The sequence below is a fragment of the Crassostrea angulata genome, chromosome 5 (genome assembly GCF_025612915.1).
Source record: "Crassostrea angulata isolate pt1a10 chromosome 5, ASM2561291v2, whole genome shotgun sequence".
NCBI lineage: Eukaryota > Metazoa > Mollusca > Bivalvia > Ostreida > Ostreidae > Magallana > Magallana angulata.
The window spans coordinates 53,373,592-53,382,692 of NC_069115.1; positions in this window are offsets into that span (position 1 = coordinate 53,373,592).

Sequence of the window (9,101 nt, forward strand, 5' to 3'; positions counted from 1 at the left end):
TAAAATCTGATTGGTTTAGATGCAGTTGGTAATCAGTTCTATTACCCTCTGTGTTAGCAACACACTTGGCAACGGGTAACACAACGAATTGTTACATGCGCGTAAATTATGCGTGTACGGTTCGCATTAGCATTCACTTTATTTCTATAAAAAAGCAGTAAAATTTTCTTTAAAAAATAAGACAGTCAGTATAATAAAATAAATAGTGCCTGTTAGGGAGGGTAACTGTTGAAATTGACACCCCCCGAAAACCATTGTCAACCTCCGCTTCGCGTCGGTTGACAATGGTTTTCTCAGGGTGTCAATTTCAACAGTTACCCTCCCAAACAGGCACTATTTATATAAGGGCACAGCATGGGATCAAGGACACAGAGGTGTCAAGGACACAGCAGGTGTCAGGCCCACATGGTCAGCATTGTTTTTATGACATGGAACCTGGGACTTTTAGACCAGTCACTAGCAAACAAGTAAGGGCTGGGAGAGACTAAGAGGAAACACAGACTGTCAAAGAGCAAAACTATTCTAAACAGTACATTTGTATTAACCTATACATTTAATACTCAACATCAAAATGTTACAGCTTAAAAAAAGGAAGATTTATTTCAGGAGAGAAAGATCGAATTGTAACCAATATCTATTCATATCAATTTGTTTGCAACCACGAATCATGAATAGGATTATGTAATTCTTAAAAATTATCTTTTTTAGGGATGAAGAAGTCGTATATGTTACAACATAGACATTTTTTTTTATTTAAACTGGAATTATCATTGATATGATCCCATTTATTTCTCCATTTCTATGAGCTAACTTGACTATATGAGCCATTATTTGATTGCATGTTCAATTTGATTCCAATTCTAGGCAACTGACAACACTACTTCAAATTAATGTAACGAAGATATCTTTGAAAATAAACTTAACTATAAGTTCCCACTGGAGCCTATTTAAATAATGATCAAGGGATGCTAAATCTAGAAACATGCGATGATATATCTTGATGACATATACTGGTACATAGCCCATTTCAAGCGCGAGAGACGGCAAATTGCTTTCTCAGCTTATTATCTTTTATGATGCTTCTCCAGAAGCTATCAGAAAATTTGTTTTATTGTTCAACTTTGTGGTTGTATTTATTGCAAATCAAAGGACTGAAAATACTGAGAGTATAGTGTTTTCAGAAGTTAAACTCACATAATTTGATTTGGTATAAAATTTCTTAGAACCAAACTAAATAGAATACTGCATGCATTAAAAATAAATAGCACCATTATCATTTTACCAATATTTGTACTATTTTAAAGAATTTACTTTGAAACTTTATTTTTTGAATTTTCTCATGAACAAAATAATCATTAATCAAGGGGAATGCATCTGACCCCCTATTCTGAGACTTAATGCCCCTTTCTGTCCTTTTCACAGAGTCAGACCCCCCCCCCCTCCTCCTCTTTCTTCCTCAAAAGGATATGATTTGAAAACAGGTCAGTAAAGTCCCTGTTCTTGCAGAATCTGTAAAGAATTATATTTAACAATGAAATTGATCCTACAGTGTCCGGAAAAACTGTGAAGGAATTTATCTTGGAGGGTCCTTAACATAAATCTAGCCATAGCTAATTGAGCAGCGGTGAATTGTGCCATCAAATATCTGCTATATCTGGATACATCATCCTCTGGTCTGGCCCAGGAAAGATTCTGACAGTGTGTTTTATGGAGAGGAAACATATATTCAGACTTGCTGAGGAGACTAAGGACGGATGGAGCTCTCAGTGAAATAGCTGCAGCTTGATTTATCCCATTTTTACATGATCGGGGTTGTAACATAGATAGTTATTGTTTTTGTTCACACCCAGAGAGTTGGTGATTTATACACAGTGTTTGTAATGTACTTCTATGGACAAAATATATATGTACTGATAATGAATTTCTGGGTTTCTTGCAAGATATCATACACTGTATCAATTTAAGCACTGTAAATAATTCTTGCAAAAGTACTTCTAAAGTACTGAAATTACTAGAAATGTATTGAAAATTGAAGAAAAAGGTTTATTGATGTTATGACACATTCACTGTACACATATTACATTTGACTGCACTCCAAGAACATCACTAAATGCTTTGTGTACATGTATGAGAATAGGTGATTTCGGGAATATGCTTATATGCACCTAATCACAAGGTGCATATCTGAGTGACTCAGGTCACCTAAAGGTTTTAACATTAAGTTCTAGTTAAGGCCGTCCAGACATAGTTGACTTAATATTGTGCATTTCTCAAATTTGTCAAAATATTCAGAGAACATTTCACATGATGCACAAAAAATATTGTCTTATTAAAATGGTCTACCTTTTGTCACACCTGTAATAATTAAAATTCTGCAGCACACATTGTCACAACAAACTGTGACTAGCTGAGTGATGGGGATTATCACTGACTGAGACAAGTCAAGACCACTTGCAATGCATGGAAAAACTTCAACACTGTTACAACATTTCAAACAAAAACATTGTAATGTGACGCGATCTTTCCATAATCTTCATCATCAGTGTTAATAAAGACTGACCTTAGTCACCCCTTTTATGTGCATATGGAATACAGGAATGAATAAACCTTGCATTGTGTAAAGTTGTAAACAGTGGGCATTTCCTCCCTTCCTTTTTCCTTGTTCCCACTGGTAAGGAAACTTTCTTTTTCCAAGGTCTTAATTCATATCAAGAATTCATATCAATTAATACATTAATTTTGTGCCTTGCACAGGAATCACCTGCCCTAATTATCATGGTCTAATCCATCAGTGTTCCTACTCCCCTGTATTACAAGCTTTTCTGACAGCCCCCCTCCTCTCCAATCTGTCTTACACTCCTCCATTGACAATTCATCTAAAGCTTGGAGGTCTGAATTCATATCAAACTTAGCTGTGGTGTGTAATGGTTTTTATCTATGACAGATTCAGGGGCATAACAAACTAGTCTCCTTTGTCATTCAGACAGAGAAAGAGTGTGAAGAGAAGGAGGTCTACAGATCAGGTGATTTATACACTTAAGTAGGTGATGATTGATCATTGAAAAAAAACCATAAATTTTTCTCAGTGCATTTTAAGTGAAATTTACACCCTTACAGGACTGATAAATCAAACAAATGTAAATTTCTTTAGTTATTGTTTTACCCATATGATCATATCACAATAACAATGATGTTGCACATTGTTTTGTTGCACTTTGCCAAAAGCTATAATCCTGGTCAAGGCACCAAATAAAAATCACCATTCTTGAGAATTTCAATTTTAAATTTCATAGATTATTACTCCATCCACAAAGAAAAAAGGAAAATATTTTCCAACAATAAAATTACACTTGAGCAGAATCAAATTACAGAAACCTGCAGTCTTGTTGTTCATTTATTACTTGATACAAATATGTATTACTATTAAAGAACTCTCTACCATTCAGGAGTAATCAGAGATATATCAGCAATATAAGGTATAAATGATCAATTTTGTCTTCTATAGCTCTCATTGATGTTAATCTTAGATTAATTCAGCATCATTTTGAAAACATTCAAAATGAACAAAAAATCTCTTTCTAACACAGTAAATATGTTTAGTGCACACACCTTCGTACTTTTTAAAGAATTTTTAAAGACATCTTTGAAACTGCATACATCAGCTAACATCAAAAGCCCAACTATTTCATGCTAAACATGTTGCTCCTACAAAACATGCATCTGCTTAAAGAATATATTTTAAAATTTTAAATCATCAAAATTTGAATGTTGCATAACATCTGTTTAAATGTGTTTGTTCACTTCAATTGCAGCAAAAATCAGACCCTTCAGTTCTCTGTAGAGGCTGATTTTTAAATCATGCCTACAAACTTTATTTTCACCATTAATAATGAACAGCTTGAAATGACACCTATGGTTTGAATCTTAGAACTGGGATTGCTTATTACAGAATTCTCTGTAGAGTTTTACATGGAATAAAATTTTTGATGGGTGTACAAAAACAACACTCACAATTTTATTTGCCAATGAAATTCCACATTATCATTATTACTATGCTGTGCCAATACTTTTATTCACAACAACTTTATTTCATGAATTACCTGTGATAAGATGGTTTGTGGAAAATTTTTTAAATTAACATTAAAATCATACACTAATATGAAACAGCAAACAAATTGTTTCCTGGTAAATCATTCTTGCAAATCCTATTTTATTTCCTCACAATCATTCATAATATCACATGTAATTTCTCTCTGGATAAAAAAGGAGAACTATTTTGTACAAAGTCAGGGGTCACAAAAATTTGAGAGGATGGTTATTGCATTGTGGCTGTAAGCTATGAGAACCTTTGGATTGAGTGTACTGATGAGGTGTCTGGTTTCAGAGAAACTAGCAACAATTTAGGTAACAGCCCTTACCTCCAAATTGAGAGTGAAATGGGTCATCATTGATCATTTTACAGCTCAGTGTGCAGCTGTACGACCTTTTCATACCTACTACTATGCCATTTATTAATATGTATAATACTATACAGTGTTTAACAGTACATATGTAATTGAAGGAGGTAGGATGTAAGATAAAATGTAATGACCCTTTTTACAAAAATTCTTCAAGAAAATTAAAAGCCCTTTATTACAGCTTGTATTTGTATTCATTCTAAAACTTATTATCATACCAATAGACAAACATTTACCCTGCACATTTGATTGCTTTCAGTCTAAAACCTTTTCATGTTGACAAAAACAATTTCACACTTCCCCCCTTAATCTATATTCTGGCAATGTATTTATGCATTGAAATGAGTCATACTGGCATAAAAAAAATTAAAACTCTGAAAATCAGACCCAACACAGTACTTACAAATATTTGATTTGCATCCAGCCAAACATTAATTCCACACCACACCTGGTGCGCAAATAACACAAACAGTGATTTTGTTAGGAAGCATAGCTCTGTTCCTCACATGCATGTTATGTAATCAATTGTCACAATTTGAAAATTGAATGAACATATATTGTTGGGGTTCAATGATGAGATTTGGATCACAAAGAAACAGGCAAAAGCTGTCTGATCCCAACTTGTCAGATCTTATTGTTGATTTAAAAACTCTGTCTTTATTATCTGTAAACCTACCTTTTTTTAGTATGCAAGAAAACATCTTTAAAAAGTGGCAAAAACCAATGCATTCATATCTAAATTAACAAAGTTCAGTTTTGAGAAAAAATTGAATCAATGAGGCCAAAAAATGAAAAAACCAGAAATTTTTTATCAAGATAGAAATTTAGTTATCTCACCTGTGTAAGATGGTGTGTGCATGCAACCCAATCCCGAAGTAAACAAACTGAGAGGTATGGGCCCTGTTGTCACTGGGTCATCACAACACACAGGTAAACAGGAGAACAAATTACCAACGCATGCTGGTTTCTTTTCTCTGTCCATGAATAGCGTAAAATTGGCAGGGAAGAATTTTATGAGAGGTTGAGAATCTTCAACAAGAAAAGCCCAGGACTTGATTCAAAAGTAAAAGTTTCAGTTGGGATAATGACTCGTGAATTAAATGCTTGAGATAAATTTGTTGTCAATCTTGCAGCACTATCTTCTATTGTTATATGGTAAGAGTTTACAACAGTGGCTGAAATTAAAGTCAATTTAAAGTTTTATTTAGGTCATGCAAGGATGAAAAAGAAAAGGAAAAAATTTGCAATTAATATGTAGGCAACCAATTTTACAGTTTCAAATCTATTTTGGTTAAAAGTTAAATTTACACTAAAGTCATTACTCTTGAAATGAAATGACTGCAGAAAGCAATATGCCCTTGAACACAGTCTATCTTCATGCAGTAAATGATTTCCAGATATTCACTATATGAATTGCAGTCACTTAAACAAATAGTGGATTTTAATGCTACCAATTAAGGCTTTGTTATGAAGGATCACTATTTCTACTGTTATTATGGAGTCCTTTTTTGTTATTTCTACACAATGGGAAGTTGTAGCCAATTAACATTTGTATTGAATAACACTTGCTCTGTAAAATACTTCAAACTGATTTAACAGCCCAAAATAAACTCAAAATGAAATCAAACAAATGTTAAATATTAATGCTGTAATTATACCTCTAAGTCCTAATTGAAGCACATTTCACACGGAAACTGAACTCTTATCAATTATATATAAAGATGTAGCTTCTTTTTCTGGGTCATCAGAGTGTTTTGTTGGGTGTGTAATTAACATTTCAATTTCTTTTGGGTTTGAGATGAGCATTTGAGAGGTTTATTCAGAAAACACACCCATAAATAGTCTCCGTGTCTGTTTACTATTCGGTCTCCGATTATATTACATTGTTCCTATTTATTTTCAATTATTTTCTTGGATTGAAAGAGTACATATAGCACAAAAGAACAAATATTTGGAATAACAGAAATAATTGATACATAAAAATCTGGTTTCCACCCCTTTTCACACTATTTTGTTACATTTTTGTTACCACTCTTTTCTCAACATATATTGGAAGAAAATTAATGCAGGTGTTACCAAATCCCTCGAAGAGAGAGAGAGAGAGAGAGAGAGAGAGAGAGAGAGAGAGAGAGAGAGATTGTTCTGTAATTTTGTTTGTAAATAACAAGTATGTCAGGTATTATACCTATAATTGTCTCCTGTAGGAATGTCAGATATTTAGTTGTGTATGGTCTGCTTCTCTGATTAATACATAAAAACAAACGCGTAGTCATATCTGTATCAATTGCGAGTCTCTGTAGGCCCTAGGTCATAAACAGAATAGTTGCTGTGTCAAAGATGACCACAACAATGCTTGGTGCAGGACATAAAAATGTTACTATTTTTCATGAAACTATTGGTCACACTGCTGTGCTGTGCTAGGTTTATGCTGTCTTGTTTTAATGAGGTAATGCTGCCGTGCTGTAATCAGGTCATGCAGCAACACTGCCAGGGATTATGCAACTCATGCACTTTCATTTCTAATATCTCTAATGAGAAAGTTATACAATGGAAAAATATAGAACATACATTTAAAAATCATAATTTTGCAAAATTTTTACTGAATGGTTGAAAATTCTTGAAATTAAAACTAACTTATACAATCTGGTAGCTGGGATGTAAATGCACACATTATGCAATTACTTTCTCCTTGCCAAGTTAATTTCTTTAGTTTGATTTAATTTTTGGTTTGATTTTGATTAAGACAACCTTTAAAACCGACTAGAGCTGCGGAATCTGGGTTGCACCAGTTGTTTTGATAGATTATCCCTGTCTGAGAATTTGGGTCATCCAATATTTTCTTTCATTCACACCTACAGACATGAACAAAATGAGACATTCAAATGTAAATTTTATACAACGGTAGATAGATATCACTTTAATCTTAATACCACATTATGTGCTCTAGGAATCTACCTATAGTTAAGTATTCACGGCAGGGTTGGAATGATTTATGTATACAAATTCCTCACTAAATGAAAAACCAACATACATCTAATTTGTACATATCATCAAAGTCTAATGTAAATTTTATAAGAAAATTGAAATAAAATCACATTACATTTGAAGAAGATATACAAAGTATCCTTTTCACCCTAAGTTTAATACTTGTAATACATGTATACCTTTATTATAACAGAGACATATATATAACATGTTATTTATGTCTCTGATTATAATTATTTACCCCCAGAAAGTACTGTATATTCCTCTTTGAGTACTAGTAATTCAGCAATTCAACCATTTTGCATCCAATCACAAGAATATAAAATCGCACACACCAATTTTGTTTACCATGGTTTCCTTTAGTTTATTACATTCATATTAAAAAATAAAAGCGAGATTTTAAAATATGTGAGATGTGCTACTTGGCAAATTTACACAGATATTAATTCCTCCTTTTAACTATAAATCTACAGTACTGTAGTAATTTAGTGTTCCTAGGTACTAGTATTTTACTCATGCATAAATACTAATACAGCAGTGCAAATTCACACTTGTATTGATGTATTTTCACAAGAATATTTTAGCACTAATTTCCAAACCTGCACTTTGTATTTTAATTTTCTTAGCTTTTTATAAACATTTTATATTTTTGATCTAAGAAAGTTTACTTTTTACCATTAAGTTACCAGAATTTATAATGTACTGTCGCAACGTTATACAGAATAGCTAGACCTACAAGTTTACACCATGATGAATTAATTCTTTACTGCATTTTCATTTTGGTATTTTTTAGACTGCAGGTTTTTTTTTCACTTTTGAAAACTATTTCTGTACTCATATGACAGAAAAGCTATGAAATAAACCTGTTATAACATTATTTTATGATTTGTTTGTAAGCTGATCAGCATCATGCTCCATTTCATAAATCTTGCTAAACAAAGGCTGTCAAGAAATCCAACATCTCAATGAATAAATATACATTTTCTTGATAATACTGTATATTTAGTGCAAGTTAATGTTACACAAATTGGTGTTATCAAAAACAAAACACAGTTGAGATGGTATCAAGAAATGTATGTAATTTGTCATTTTATACCAGGCAATTAGGCAAACCTACAAAAATAGGATCCCAGACGCAGCCTCCAGTTCAACCAAAATTACACTCCTTGGGGGGATAGAAGATCACCCTCCATTCATTTACAGCTGTCTTCCCCATGGGCACAGGGGAAACCCTGAAAGTGACCTGAAAAAGACAGGCCTAATTAAAGATACTCCTGACCAATCAATAGACACATTAAGTTAAACAATGAATTATCACAAAACTAGCCATTGCTCTACAAATACTTCAACATCATTCACTAATTGTACTTTAACTCTATATTCTTTTTCCTGGCTTCTAAAATTTTCTTACTTGCTTCGACTCCTTTGTGCCTAGAGCACAAAAGGCTTTCTAATATTTACTAAAGCTTTATGATTTTAATTTTTGGAACTCACATACAGTACCTATATAAAAGTACACATGAAGATCATGACTTTCATCCAGCCAAACGGAGTCCAGCAATCTGGATAGAGAAGACAAAATTATCGATAAAGTATCAATTATGGTACATAACAGAAATATTCGAAGTAATTTAGTTTATTGTTTTAAAGTAAATTGTA